Consider the following 10,417-nt stretch of genomic DNA (forward strand, 5'->3'; position numbering starts at 1 on the left):
AAGAACAGCACAAAAAAAAAGGTAATTTTAAAAATCATGAGGTTTTACTTCAAAAGCCTATACTTGACAAAACTGGAAAATCTAAAGGAAATGGATGATTTTCTAAAAAGGTACCACGTATCAAAGTTGAATCAAGATCAGGTAAATTATTTAAACAGACCAATAACACCCAAGGAAGTAGAAGCTGTCATTAAAAACTTCACAAACAAAAAAGCTCAAGGACAGATAGTTTTAGTGTAGAATTCTACCAGACCTTCAAAGAAGGCATAATACCAATACTCCTTTAAAAATTCCACAAAACAGAAACAGAAGGAACACTGCATAATTAATTCTTGAGGATATAGTTACCCTGATAACTAAACCACACAAAGACCCAACAAAGAAAGAGAACTTCATTTCTGGGTCTTCAATTCTATTCCACTGATCCACCTGCCTGACGCTGTACAAATACCATGCAGTTTTTATCACAATTGCCCTGTAGTACAGCTTAAGGTTAGGGATGGTGATTCCACCCAAGCTTCTTTTATTGTTGAGAATAGTTTTTGCTATCTTAGGTTTTTTGTTATTCCAGATGAATTTGCAAATTTCTCTTTCCAAGTATGTGAAGAACTGAGTTGGAATTTTGATAGGGATTGCACTGACTCTGTAGATTGCTTTGGTAAAATGGCCATTTTTATAATATTAATTCTGCCATTCCATGAGCACAGGAGATCTTTCCATCTTCTGAGATCTTCTTTGATTTCCTTCTTCAGAGACTTGAAGTTTTTGTCATACAGATCTTTTACTTGCTTAGTTAGAGTCACACCAAGGTATTTTATATTAATTGTGACTATAGTGAAGGGTGTTGTTTCCCTAATTTCTTTCTCTGCCTGTTTATCCTTTGTATAGAGGAAGAAAACTGATTTGCTTGAGTTAATTTTATATCCAGCTATTTTACTGAAGTTGTTTATTAGGTTTAGGAGTTCTCTAGTGGATATTTTGGGGTCAGTTAAGTATGCTATTATATCATCAGCAAATAGTGATAATTCAACTTCTTCTTTCCAATTTGTATCCCCTTGATCTCCTTTTGTTGTCTAATTGCTCTGGCTTGGACTTCAAGTACTATACTGAATAGGTAGGGAGAGAGGGGGCAGCCTTGCCTAGTCCCTGATTTTAGTAAGATTGCTTCAAGTTTCTCTCCATTTAGTTTGATGTTGGCTACTGGTTTGCTGTATATTGCTTTTACTATGTTTGGGTATGAACCTAGAATTCCTGATCTTTCCAAAACTTTTATCATGAAGGGGTGTTGGATTTTGTCACATGCTTTCTCAGCCTCCAATGAGATGATCATATGATTTTTTTCCTTTGAGTTTGTTTATATAGTGAATTATATTGATGGATTTCCATATATTGAACCATCCCTGCAACCTGGGATGAAGGTTGATCTTCTTGATCATGATGGATGATCATTTCAAGGTGTAAAAACTTGATTCCCCAGGCTGGAGGGATACAAAGAAGGCACCCTCTTTGAGGCAAAGGGGAGTGTGGAAGAACTCTGTGAGGGGGGGATGAGGAAGGGACAGCATCTGGGATGTAAATAAATAAATAATCTATTAAAAAAGAGAAATATTGCAGATAAGTTGAGATTAAAAAATAATTGAAATATTCAATAATTCAGAAGAGATGGGAGAAATACACAAGCTAAATGGATGAAGTAGAAGATAAATATAGGGATATGAAAATAAAGTAGAGAAATTAAACCATACAAGTGAAAATATGAAAAAAATCAAAATTCATGGAAAGATCATTCAGGAAGTGTGGGCACCAAGGAAATAGCAATCTTCAACTAAAGCCATTAATGAAATAGAATAATCCCAGGCCAGTGGCACACACACTTTGCAACATTAAGAAAAGGCAAACGTACCTGGTGCTCTGGCAGTATCTTCCAACATGGCGAGGTGGCAGAGGAAAGAGTCTGTAAGGCCTCCATGCAGCAGGAGCGTCTACAGGTTGCTTTCTCTCTTATTCACCCTTGTGACTTCAGTAAACTCATTAGGCCTTCCTCAGTCAGCAAATCCTGCCTTCCTAGGCACTCTCATTTGTGATAAAGATGAAGTAAGTATTGAATTTTCAAGAAGATTTCACATGAAAAAATGAAATCCTTTTGTGGTGGATACCTTTGGTAATGAAATTTTGAACTGCATTTATGCTCTGGACTTGGAAAACTTCATTCTGAAGTTCCCTTAGGAGACCAGCACTATAAAAGTGATTGGTGGACACCAGGTGAACATCAGAGGGTGGGACACCAGCACTGATGTAAGACATAAAGATGACATGCATCATTTCTTCTTCTAGCTATTCAAGCAGAGCTCCATGAGATTTCAGAAATTGTTGTCTGCATGGAGGATCTCATATCTTTTTCTTTCCCACTACTTTTCTCTAGGCTTGCTGATGAAAATTAGAATACATCTGAGATGGGATGGATTGTTAAGATTGGCAATAGTACAAGAGCCCACACTCTGCCCCTGAAGGATGCCATACTACAAGGATTTAATCTTCTGATTGACAGTCAGAAAATAACCTACCATGTGCCAGCCAATGCTACTGGAGTAGCTCACTGTGTACAAGAGAGCAGTAATCTCTATACTGTGCAGCTGGAGCTCTTGTTCTCAACTCCTGGGCAGAATATCACCTTCTTTTCACAAACTATCTGTACACCAGGTCTTTCTGTGGCTCATAATGCTACACACATAACTCTCATTATACCAGACTTTCCTTTGAAGCAAAAATCTGTGGATTTTGAACAAAGAAGCATCCCTGAGGACCAATGGTATACCAATGAGATTGACAAAGAAGCAACAAATGGCTTGAGACTGCATTTCATAAAATCTCTCCTAAGAACAAAACCCTCTGAAAAATATCCATTCTACCAGTTCTACTTCTCTTCACTCAAGCTGACATTTTATTTCCAAGGGGACATACTATCCACAGTGATTGATCCTGAGTGCCACTGTGAGTCATCAGTCTCTACAGATGACCTGTGGGCACAGGATGGGTTTATGGACTTTGAGGTCTACAGCCACCAAACAAAATCTACATTGAACCTAGAGACCCTCCTGGTAGGAAAATCTTCCTGCCAATTTTCAAGGTTCAGTCTCTGGGAACTGCAAGGTTTGACATACTTCTGAATGGATATGGAATATGACAGAAATTTGAAGGTGATAAAGTCATCTATGAGAACAAAATACATGCTCTCTGGGAAAACCCAGCATCCAACATTGTACACAGTGAGTACAGTGAGTTAAGAAGGACAGTAAGCTCAGAAGATGGAAAGATCTCCCATGCTCGTGGATTGGCAGTATTAATACAGTCAAAATGGCCATCTTGCAGAAAGCAATATACAGATTCAATGCAATCCCCATCAAAATTCCAACTCAAATCTTCACAAACTTAGAAAGAGCAATTTTCAAATTCATCTGGAATAACAAAAAACCCAGGATAGCCAAAATTATTCTCAACAATAAAGGAACCTCTGGTGGTATCACCATCCCACACCTTAAGCTGTATTACAAAGCAATTATGATAAAAACTGCATGGTACTGGTACAGTGACAGGCAGGTAGATCAATGGAATAGAATTGAAGACAAAGATATGAACCCACAAACCTATGGCCACTTGATCTTTGACAAAGGAGCTAAAACCATCCAGTGGGAAAAGACAGCATTTTCAACAAATGGTGCTGGCTCAACCGGCAGTTAGCATGTAGAAGAATGCAAATCGATCCATTCCTATCTCCTTGTACAAAGCTCAAATCCAAGTGGTTCAAGGACTTCCACATAAAACCAGATACACTGAAACTAATAGAAAAGAAGTGGGGAAGATCCTTGAGCAAATAGGCACAGGGGGAAATTTCCTGAACAGAACACCAATAGCTTACGATCTAATAAAAAGAATTGACAAATGGGACCTCACAAAATTGCAAAGCTTCTATAAGGCAAAAGGCACTGTCAATAAGACAAAATGGCAACCAACAAATTGGGAAAAGATCTTTACCAATCCTATATCTGATAGAGGGCTAATATCCAATGTATACAAAGAACTCAAGAAGGTACACTTCAGAGAACCAAATAACCCCATTAAAAAATGGGCTACAGATCTAAATAAAGAATTCTCAACTGAGGAATACCGAATGGCTGAGAAGCACGTAAAGAAATGTTCAACATCCTTAGTCATCAGAGAAATGACAATCAAAACAATCCTGATATTCCACCTCACACCAGTCAGAATGGCTAGGATAAAAAACTCAGGTGACAGCAGATGCCAGCAAGGTTGTAGAAAAAGAGGAACACTCCTTCATTGCTGCTGGGATTGCAAGATGGGACAACCACTCTGGAAATCAGTTTGGCAGTTCCTCCAGCAATTAAACATAGTACTACCAAAGGACCCAGCTATACCACTCCTGGGCATATACCCAGAAGATGTTTCAACATGCAATAAGGACATATGCTCTACTATGCTCATAACAGCCTGATTTATAATAGCCAGAAACTGGAAACAACCCAGATGTCCCTCAACAGAGGAATGGATACAGAAAATATGGTACATCTACACAATGGAGTACTACTCAGCTATTAAAAACAATGAATTTATGAAATTCTTGGGGAAATGGATGGATCTGGAGAATATCATCCTGAGTGAGGTAACCCAATCACAAAAGAACACACATGGTATGCACTCTCTGATAAGTGGATATTAGCCTAGAAGATCGGAATACCCAAAGTACAATCCACAAATGACAAGAAACTCAAGAAAAGGGAAGACCAAAGTGTGGATACTTCGTTCCTTCTTAAAAGGGGAAACAAAATACCCATGGAAGGAGTTGTAGAGACTAACTATGGAGCAGAGACTGAAGTAAGGACAATTCAGAAACTGTTCCACCTAGGAATCCTTCCCATATTCAGTCATTAAATCTAGACACTATTGTGGATGCCAGCAAGGGTTGGATGACAGGAGCCTGATATAGCTGTTTTCTGAGAAGCTCTGACCATGCCCAACTAATACATAACTAGAGGCTCTCAGCCATCCATTGGACTGAGTACAGGGTCCCCAATGAAGGAGCTAGAGAAAGGACCCAAGGAGATGAAGGGTTTGCAGCCCTTTAGGATGAACAACAATATGAACTATCAAGTACCCTCAGAGCTCCCAAGAACCAAACCACCAACAAAAGAGTACATGAGGTGGGACTAATGGCTCCAGCAGCATATGTATAGCAGAGGATGGCCAAGTTAGTCATCAATGGGTGGAGAGGCCCTTGGCCCTGTGAAGGTTCTAGGCCCCAGTGTAGGGGAATGCTAGGGCTAGTAAGCAGGAGAGGCTGGGGTGGTGAGCAGGGGGAGGGGATAAGAAACAGGGATTTGTTTCTTGTTATTGTTGTTTTTGTTTTTTATTTTATTTTATTATTTTATTTTTGAGGAGAACCTGGGAAAGAAGATACTATATGACATGTAAATAAAGAAAATAACTAATAAAATAAAAAGAATGACAGTAAGATGCCATTACAGTATGCTACTAAATGCCCATATCAAAAGCAATTCTTCTCCAGCAGCCTCTGTAAAGCCAGGTCCACTGGTGTTGCCCCTACAAACCTACCCAGACAAATCCTACCAATGACCTTATAGGAAAGATGAGTATCCTCTAGTGAGGTACCTCCCCCAGCCAATCTACATAATAGTGACTGTCTTGAACAGGAACAATCCCAACATCAAGCTGGTCTTAGATGACTATTGGGCAGCTTCTTCTGAGAACCCAGCCTCTGTCCCCCAGTGGAAAGTTGTCATGGATAGGTGTGAATATGATCTGGACAGCTACTGCATTACTTTCCATCCAGCTGGCTCCTCCACTGCCCATTCTGGTTACTACCACAGGTTTGATGTGAAGACTTTTGCCTTTGTGTCAGAAGCACGAGGGCTGTCCAGCTTGATCTACTTTCACTGCAGTGCCTTGATCTGTAACCAAGTCTCTTTTGACCCCCCTCTGCTCTGTGACTTGCTCTGCACCACTGGGGAGGAAAGAAGAGGCCAACAAAGAAGACACGATGATGGTTAGCCTTCCAGGATCTATTTGCTTATTGTCAAATGATTCTTCATCCAAAGTTGTTATGGACCCTGACAGCTATGAGACTACCAAGGATATTGCTACTAAAACATTAGGTGCTATGGCTGTGCTAGTGGGCTCAGTTGTCATTATAGGCTTCATCTGTTACCTGTATAAGAAAAGAACTATAAGGTTCAATCACTGATTGGACTTGCAAATAAAGAGACGGCAGTAAAAACACAAAGGTGCATACATAAAGACACAAGAAGTACACTGTCAGGAGCCATAATGGGACAAGATAATAATTAGCAAATGATCATCCTGAAATAGCCTGCTTTCGATTATTACATAATCTGCAGCAGGTGCACCATTACTAAGCAAGGCAGTAAGGGATTCATTTTAGGAAAGATTCCTGCTATTAATATGCTTTTCCTGTTGTTGGTATACATATATAATAATCACTAAGTAATAGCATACCACCTTGGAGCAGATCTCTGCAGATCCATGAAGATGGACTGTCCTGTAGTGATGCTATATAGACAAATAGATGACTTAAGCCTTAATGATGATCCTATAAGAAATCCTAAACTTTTATCGGTGACTATTAAGCTCATTTATAGTGGTACTGCTATTAGGTCCTTTTCTGATAGTCAAAACTGCAATGAGAGTTCTGCCAGTCTCCCAAGTGTCACCAGTTAATTGCTCTTAGATAGTAACCAGACTTTCTCCTACTCAGAGCACATTCCAAGAGGTTGTAAAACAATTAACCAAAGGTCATTTAAAAAAGGGGACTAACGATTTATTATAAGTGCTAGGACAGAAGATAAAATATTGACTGGGTTTAGCTATGCAAAATTTCACTAATACTTAGTTATGGTTTTAAATCTTTGGTGAACCTGTGGAGCTGAGAGAGATAATAGATGTTTAGCTAGATAATTTCTCCTAATGGATATGCACGTAAACATTCTCTGTTCTAAAGCTCTATTTCAATTTATGGTTTGATTTTCTGTGTGAACTTTTGATGAACTTTTTCACATGTGATCATGTATTCTGAAAGATGTTTAAGGGCTGAGGACAAAGAGTTAGAACTTGGGGACTGAGGTGAGAGGAACAGAGGTGAGAAGAACTGAACTGAGAGAGGAACTGAGCTGAGGAGAAGTTTTTAGACAAAACACTTTTTAGATTAGAAGGAGAATGCAGAGTGGAAAAACTTAGAAACTATAGGTAACATAAAATACTAAGAGAGCAATGTGCAGAATGCAGAGGGAAAGAGGAAAAAAGAAGATGCTACAGAGCAGAAGGAGCAGGCAGGCTTATAAGTATGTAATTGTGAGAACATATGCAAGCAGGACCCAATGGGGTATGAATGGATATGTATAAATGAAAAAAATGAACATGAATGAATCTGTATATGAATTTGTGTGAGATTATACATATTTGCTTATGTAAAAGTTTTTCCTTCTGTGAGTGTTATTCTCTTCTCCTGGTTCAATAGAAGTTTCTTGCTCCAAACTTCCCCCTAGCCCAACAAGCAAGAGACATCTAGACAAGAGGGAAAAGGCTCTAGCAATTAAACCTTTACTTAATCTAGCAATTAATCTTTTATTTAATCTTTTGCTGTTTTAGGATGAGGTGATAAGTGCCAGAAACTGCTGTTTCTGGCCTCAGAGGATCACAGAAGTCAGGCCAGCTACAATAGAATAGTAACTTAAACTTAGATAAGTAAACTTTTTATTATATAGCTACCCCAAATTTCTCATAAGACAAAGTCTTACCCCAGAATCAGGAAAAACAAAGCCTTACCCCAGAATCAAAAGACAAAGTCTTACCCTCCGCCTACACTCTTCCCCCTCAGCTGCCTCAAGAAGGACTGACAAGAAAGAAGAAACACCCCCATGCCAGGGCTGGTCCCCGGCAATACACAAAGTACCAAACATGAACAGGAAAGAAAGTCTTTTGGCATGTCATAGCTAAAACACTAAATATGACATAGAAAGGGTTTTAAAGCTACTAGAGAGAAAAAATAAGTTACAGATAAAGGGAAAATCCACACAAATAATAGATGATTTCTACTTGGAAACTTTAAAAGCCAAAAGATTCTGTAGCAATGTATTTCAAGTTCTAATATACCATAGATACCAACCTTAACTACTATACCCAGAAAAACCATCTGCCACAGTTGAAAAAAAAAGAACAACTTGATGTTTATCAATACAATGAAACAGATAATACTGAAAACAGTGTTTGACTAGAGAGAGAAAGAGTATGTCTAAGAGACAATAGAAAGAAAACAAGTGGAGCTATGAATGTTGAAACACAAAACATGACTAAGAGCACAAGCAACAATAAACAACTGAAATCAACAGAGGCCCTTCCATAACGTTAAATGAGCAAGGCATCGAGTCTACAATCAACAGACATGGGCTAGCTGAATGTATAAAGAAAGAAAATCTATCTTTCTGATGTCTACAAGAAACTCAGTTTAAAACATAGGAACCACATTAAAAAGAAAGGAAGAATAAAAGTATTAGTACTGAATAGAACCAGGAAGTAAACAGGTGATGCTTACTAGTGTGCAACAAAATAAACTTCAAACAAAAAGTAATCATAAGAGCTGAAGACTCATTCTACAAAAGGAATAATTAATAATGAAGGCATCACAATCCAAAACATGTATAGAACAACCTTTGTTGAATCCAATTTCATAGAGCATACTACTGTAACTTAAGATGTAGATTAACTCAAACTCAGTAAATGATTTTATTATATTATTTTTTCTAATAGTCAGTCATATGAATAATAGCAAGTAGAAAAACATCAGAAGTAAGTAACATTATCTATCAAATGAACCTTATAAACATCTACAGAATATCAGAATATTACACACACACACACACACACACACACACACACACACACACACACACACACCTCTATACAGGAGTCCATGGAAACTTCTCTAAAATAGAACATACCTTGGGACACAAAATATTTGTAAAGAAAAATTCAGGTTTTTCAAGATAGTGTTTAAAGCTACAAGAGAAAAAATACAAATTACAAATAAAGGGGGAAAAACCTACCCAAATAACAGCTGATTTCTATTTGAAACCTTTAAAAACCAGAAAATAAAAAAAGTCAGAAAAATTCAAATTCAAATAACTCCTTGTAGCCTATCTGACCATAATACAACAAAATGCATAATTACACAAACCAATGGAAATTAAACAACTCATTATTGAATGATGAATGAGTCCAAGAAGAACTCAAGGAAGAAATAAAAATTACAGAAACTAAATAAAAATTAAAACAACACAGCAAATCCTCTGGCAAAAACAACAAAGTCTCTAAGTGCTACATGAAAAAAAAAAAAAAAAAAAAAAAACATCAAACTGGTCCAGTCTGAGACCCAAGTCACAAAAGGAGCTCAGCTCTGACACTGCTTGGAAGGTCAGGAAGCAAAGGCTGGTTAGCCCAGGGATCTAAGATAAAACAAAACATGACCAAAGAAAGTCAAGAATATGATGTCTAATTATATTTTTCTATACTCATAGACAGGAGGTTAGCATAATCATAATCAGAGAAGCTTCATCCAGCAACTGATAGAAACTGATACAGAGACTTACCACCAAACACTAGGCAGAGCCTGAGGGATCTGCAGAAGAGGTGGAGGAAGGGTTGTGGGAACCAGAATGGTCAAGGACATCACAAGAAAACCCACAGAAACAGCCAACCTGGACTCATAGCAGCTCACAGAGACTGGACTGACAATAGGGAACCTGCTAGCTTGGTCTTCCTGGGGACTTCTGACAGTGGGAGCAAGGACTGTCTCTGGCTTTTTGTCTGCTTTTGGGATCCTTCCTACTGGGTTGCTTTGTCTACACTTAATATGAAAAGTCCCTAGTCCTACTGCAACTTGACATGCAATGTTTGGTTGATATCCCTGGAACGCCTGTCATTATCTGAAAGAAATGGGAGGTGGGGTGGATGGAAGGACAGTGGAGATGGGGAAGAGGGACTGAGTGGAGAAGAGGGAGAGAAACCACTGCCAGGATGTAATATATGAGAGAAGAATAAATATTTTTTAAAAAATCAGAAAGACCAGAAATAAGCAACTTAATAATGTAACTTAAGAACCTAGATAATAAAAAAGTCAAACACAGTATCCAAAAGAAAACATTACATATCAAAAGCCACAGTAGAAATTAATAAAATAGAAACAAAAACTAATACTAAAACAAACCAACTGACCTAAAATCTTGTTCTTTAAGAAGATTAACTAAGTTCATATTGTTGTTCGTCCTAAGGGGCTGCAAACCCCTCAGCTCCATTGGTCCTTTCTCTAACT

General features: G+C 38.2%; 1 pseudogene; it reads left to right on the forward strand.

Annotated features, from left to right (window-relative positions):
* Positions 1 to 1,929: 1,929 nt before the first annotated feature.
* Positions 1,930 to 6,277, forward strand: LOC116086324 (annotated as a pseudogene).
* The last annotated feature ends 4,140 nt before the right edge of the window (positions 6,278 to 10,417 follow it).

The sequence above is a fragment of the Mastomys coucha genome, unplaced genomic scaffold (genome assembly GCF_008632895.1).
Source record: "Mastomys coucha isolate ucsf_1 unplaced genomic scaffold, UCSF_Mcou_1 pScaffold12, whole genome shotgun sequence".
Classification (NCBI taxonomy): domain Eukaryota; kingdom Metazoa; phylum Chordata; class Mammalia; order Rodentia; family Muridae; genus Mastomys; species Mastomys coucha.